This window comes from Lutra lutra, chromosome 15, assembly GCF_902655055.1.
Source record: "Lutra lutra chromosome 15, mLutLut1.2, whole genome shotgun sequence".
Lineage (NCBI taxonomy): Eukaryota > Metazoa > Chordata > Mammalia > Carnivora > Mustelidae > Lutra > Lutra lutra.
The window spans coordinates 34,626,610-34,632,769 of NC_062292.1; positions in this window are offsets into that span (position 1 = coordinate 34,626,610).

Consider the following 6,160-nt stretch of genomic DNA (forward strand, 5'->3'; position numbering starts at 1 on the left):
GGGCTTCCATAATGGAGGCATTGCATCCACTCTCTTTTTTTGGTTCCCTTGAGCCAGGCATTGGCACAATGCAGGATTGCTAGCAAATGGGCATTTTTGTGCCATTTGTGAAAATTAACTCCCCTAATGAACTTACTCATACAATGGTGTGCGGGATGAAGACATTAGGATGATTACCTAGAAAATTACTACCTTGGTTTAGTCCCCTGTGCTTCCTTTTGCCTCTTACATGTGCCAAGAACAAAATTGCTCTGATGACATTGTCAGATCTCGGAGAGCAAGTAACTGATGAACAAAAGAACGGTGCCACACTTTGGCTCCTTTAACCCTAATTATAGCTCATGGATTCTGCTCAGCATGGGGTGGCCAAGAGATGATTTCCTCCATCCAGAGGGGAGCACTGGTGAGGATCAGAATTATTTCTTGGTGCATATTCAAGCACCTTCTCAAACAACAGGCTACACAGCAATTATGACTAAATGAGCTCTGCGTCAACTGGGACCACAAGGGGGGTCCTCTTGAGGGGGCCAGTAAGAGGCCTACATTTCAGAAACAAGAGGCTATAACATTTCATTTTGTTTACCCATTCTACAAATGCAGCTTTATTATTTTTTTATGAAGCTGCATATCTCCAGGTAGAGCCTCAGGATTATGAAATATTTCTAACCCTTGGAAACTTTACTTCCTCTCTTTGAAATTCCCTATATATAGGTGTTGGTCATTCTTAACAGGATCAAAGATTTCTGGAAAATTTCCATCTTTACCATAGTTTTTCCTTCAGTCTGCTATTTCATATGAGTGAATTGTATATATTGCATACATTGCAATGAAATGCATGCTTTCTCCAAATTTTGTTCTATGTTTTTTGCTAGGAGAGGCATGAAGAGGAGCTAAAAGGTATGTGGTGTGTCGTTCAGTGTTACTGGTGCTAACAGCATAGCTCCTACAAAAATTGGAGGTAAATTTGTATTCTGAGAGTTTAAAATAATGTTGTTTTTTTTTTAACTCTGCTACACATTAGATTCATCTTGTGAGGTTTTAAAAAATGCCAATGCCTGAGTTCCATCTCAGACTAGTTAAATTAATATCTCTGGGGGTTGAGGTAAAAATATCTCTTAAGTTCCCCAGATGATATAATGTCAGCCAGGGTTGACAGCCACCCATTCATTGCTTTCATACATATATACTCATCCCCTATTCTGTCCTACACCCTACTCTAGAGGATGGGGCTATAGCAGTGAACAAATCAAACCAAAATTCCTGCCTTCACAGAAATTCCATGTAAGTGGATTTTGACTGGATACAAACAAAATCAAATAATAACATTCATGGCATAGAAATTGGTGACAAGCGCTAAAGAGAAAAATGAAAGAAAGGAGATATCACTTATAAGAGGGGAGGTATTTCAATATTGCAGGGAATCCAAGCACACATCAGGAGAGTATGACATTGTGTAAACATCTGAAGGAGGTTGGGGAAAAGTGTCTGGGGGTAAAGGGGACAGCAAAGTCACTGGTCTTGAGGTGTGAGCATGCCCGTTCCAAGAAAAGCCCGGGGACTAAAGTAGAATGTGAATTAGCATTCTAAGCTAACAAAGTCCATGCTCAGGGTATAAGATGAATTATTTGTGAAAGTGAACCAAAAGACCGTGTAAATGTGTAACTAATAATTTTAAGAATACCCTTGCCCAAATCAATGTGATCTGGCAGGGATGTCATAATAGTATGGTAAACGGTAAATGGACAGACATAGTATGGTAAATGGACATAGTATATATAGTGTATATTCCATTTTAGCCTGTTTGGAGAAAGGCAGGAGTAGAAGATAGGTTCGTGTAGAGAACAAAATAAGGGGGGGTGAAGGAAGCAAAGGAGAAAACGGTGTTCTGTGCACTGGGGGGTGGGCATGGCCAGCGGGTCCTGAGAAATGGTGACAGGTATGTGGTTAAATTTGAATCACATAACCGACAGTCATCATGGTTAGTGCTCTTCAAGCTAACTTTGAAAAAATTTTGACTTCTGATATATCTAGCTCATAGGGAATGGCTGTATTGATCAGCCAGTGTGAACATCTAACCTACCCAAATATTACTTCCTGTGATAAATTAAGAAATTACGATTGGGATTAGATACCAGTCTAAGTGGACTTTGTATCAGTTAGTTCCCCTGAGTCAGATTAATCCAGCTTTAAAGACTCAGAGGATAAGGCCTATGGATTTGAGACAGTGAATCTTGGACAAGACAAATGCCCTTTGTTGGACCTCTCAAGGCTCTCTAGCTTGCTGACCTCTCTTGCTGCTGGCTTTGCATTGTCCTGTGGAATTCACCTTTTCTACCCAAAACTTCAACCCCTATTTTGCTGTTTGACTGTCACTTTTCTGTAGTACATATATTTCAGAATGATACCTAATATCTAATCTGTCTCTTACAGGTAGTATGAAAATCAGATGTGATAATATATATGAAAATAATTTTAAATCTTAAAATGGTACATAAAAGAAAACATTATTTTTATTAATAGTAATAGAATTAAATCTAGGTAAATGGGGAATCAGAAGCCTGTTAGAGCCACATTGTACTTTCTCTATGGGTAGATTGGATACAATGTCTCTTGTAGATAAATACATCTTTTAAATTTAATCTTTTTAGTTTATACATTCTATGTGTATAAATATATGCCAAAAAAATCTAGAAGGTTAATAAAAATACCAAAGTAAAAATACTGGCTGGATCTTGAATATAGAATTTTAATTATTCTTTTCTTTTTTCACATAAATCAATGTTATGATCTTATCCTATGTCAAAATATAGGTATTCATATTTGTATATTCTGAATATTTGGTAGCACATATTATGAAGATGAACAATGAAAGTTACTTTTAAAGGATCCTACTCCTACTGTTTTATGTAGCTACTAAATAAATGGAGTATTTGAGTTGACATGACTCTTAATGGGCTGGGTGTTTGCGGCCGTGAATCAGTTTTTGAATGTCAGTCAATAAAAGCAGTGTCCCAGAGCTCTCCACAGTCAGGTCCATGAGAGCTGCTTGCCTTCCAAACTGAGGAAAGCATGCAGCTTTTTCAGAAGCCACGTACAACCCCGGAGGTTTCAAAGAGATGTTCTGGGTATTTGGTATTCTTTTCTTTTACAAATATCAACAATTCTTCCAGAAAAAAGGAAAAGATTGAATTCAAGCAGAAATAGGCAAATATATCCTCAGAACATTAAATTAAGCAGGGAGATTTCTTAACTTAGGTTAAGGAATAACTGGCAGAAGAACTTGATTGGGAGAGAGAAAAGTAGTCACTTCTCTTCCAGGATCTTCTCTTGCTGGGCCATAGTCCAGCTGTGAGGACAGCCTGAGACAAGGAGAGAAGGAGAAGGGAATAGATTGAACCCTTCCTCTCTCTGGAAGATTAGCTTGCACATCAGTTAACAAAACCAGTAGGATTTAAATCCATAGAACTACAGACCTTAGGATATTTTTCCAGGGCTTAAGGTAGGGCTTTGTTTTCATCTCTTTGTTCTTTATTAGAAGTCAGGTGCTGAATAGACCTCTTCATTTCTTCTCAACCACATAATCAGCCATGTAATACTTGGACTTTTTCTCTGTTTCCCAGTGATATCAAGAAGCACAACACAGTCATCTTGGAGATGCCCAATGGGGAGTTTTTATCGAAATGGTCCTAAGACTTCCTGATCTGGGTCGGTTCTCACCTCCCAGAGACATGCTTTTCATGAATAAATTGCTGTATCTCATCAGCGGCATTTCATTCTCCTATCACGTATTTTACCCATTGGATCAGAAAGCGTAACCCATGAAATTGACCCTGCACATATTTTTGTTGGTCTTCTCCAAAGCTGGCATGAGATGTGTCAGGCTCTGGACTACTCCATATTCCTCCAGGCTGTCCACTCAATGCAAAAGGAAAAAAAAAAAGAGTAAGGATACAATTGGCATTTCTATAGCTTTCTCTTAGATCTTTCTTTAGCCAGAGATACATCCCAAGGCCAGAAGGAGTAGTGTGGAAACCCATTCTGACCTCGGTAAAGAGAGGGAGAAAAGAATTTGCCTGAAGGCTCAGACTGGGACCAGAATTAGGGTCTAGAACATATACAAACTCCCTGAGTCCCATTTCTTCTTCCAGTTTGAATGTCATACCCCAGTTCTTGGTTTTGTCTCTTAAATGCAAACACTAAGACTCACTGCATACTAACAAATCCCTAGGAAGACTTAGGTAGAAACTGCTTTTGCAAACCAGAGTAAGTCTGCCACAAGAGGAAAAGAGGGGTATGACACAGAACGAGGAGAAAGAAAGTCAAAACATGATTGTGGTCCTTGACCTTTTCCGTCATGTCTTCAGCCAGCTTTTCCTGAGTTATGCCCCTTGCACAGTATGCTCAGTCACTATGCAATGACGGTGAGTTGCAAGTGGAGATGTGTCCTTCATTAGCTTTCTCCCTCTCTCTTCTCATTTTTCTGCCTGGTGAAAAAAATAAATAAACAACTCCCTTGTTCAAGTCCTTTTCCTGCTAGTGGTTGTTTCAGCTGAAGAGGATATAATAAAAAGAAATGAAAGAAAACCCTTCAGGAGTAACCCATATTCTTGATTTTGGGCACTCTTAGAGCAGGCTAAAGAACCCAGAGGGATCAGAGTGTTGACAGATGTCTGCAATGGGGTGTAAGGATTGGTTCGCGGAGGCTGGGTGGTTGGGAAAATGATGTTGGACTCAAGACTTTTGTTTATGTTCTTTTAAACAGCAGCCCAGCAGAGTCACATCACATTTGACATGAATAGAGGGGCACACTGTCTTGAGAAGTGGAGCAGGTTGATGCTAAAACATGATCTTGACATTGAAGAATTGGCTTTTTGGGACTAGGATTTCCCCCATGACTTTGATGAGATTTACAGGAGTGAGCCACAGCCTTCTCTGATCTTAACGCAACTTGGGTTGCAGAGCAATTGGGGAGGGCCTCTGGAGAAAGGTCAGACTGCCAGTCAAACAAGCTATGGGTTTGGATTACCGCACCAATCACAGATGCCAGTTTCATGGACCCAGGTGAAATACTGTGTTTTGTTGTGTTTTGTTTTTTCAGCCCCAATAAGGGGTGATTTGTGTCTTTTACCTCCTGGGTGGATTTATGGAAGACAATTTTGAACACGACATGCATTTAGGACACTTTCATTGCTTCTACATGTTGCTCCTGGCTGAAATGTCCCTTTGCCCACATCTATTAAACAAACTACTCCCCAAACATCCTCTGTTGTGCCTTCCTTGGCTCTCCCAGGCTGACTGCCTTCCTCCCTCCACAGAGGTCTGCCCCTCCAAGGCTAAGTGGACTGTGAGCTGCTTCAGAGATGTTGGTTAGGGTTCTTAAGTGCACAGGCCAAACCCAGTCCCTTGTTCATTAGCTCTCAAGGAAATTGACTGTATCTTTATTCCTTTCGGGACGGTTTTCATGTTGCCATCTGGTCAGGTGATCCTGCTGAGAAGATTTCACATAAAGTCCATTCTGTCTTGGCTCTTAGGCCACAACTGGGAAGTTCTTTCCCTCATGGAAGTTCAAGTTTAGAATTTTAATCTTGTATTTTAACCTTCAAATACTACTTGGAGGGAGGATAATTTCAAGTCATTCATTAAAAAAAATACATGGGGCTGAGCTACATGAGCTCTCATTGGCCTCCTAAAACTCAATCTTGTGCTCAGCACACACATGGAAACTGGTGTTAGTAAGATGATACTGGAGTGGTAGCTCGAGGTCCAAGTTCTTTGGCCCAGCTCTACCGCTGACTATCCAAGTTGTTTAGATAATGGCTCCATTTTGGGGACTCAGGTTCGTCATCTATACACAAGAGGGTCAGGATCCATGATGTCCAGGTACAACTTCCAGCCCCAACAACAGTCTTAAAATGTTCGGAGTCCCCATGTCCATAAAACACCAAAGCTGACAATCCAATTAATGGCTGTTTTCCTAATGTTAGTTTAGCAGATGGGTTCCCCACTCCCACCCCTGTTGTTTAGAAATTTTTCATCATTAAAATAATTGATTGGGATGTTGTGTTTATTCCTTTGACCTCTCCACCTTCCACTGCTTTAATGAAACTCTGCACTGCTATTTGGTGACTAGGCTTCTGGGGTGTTCTCTTATGTGCCATTA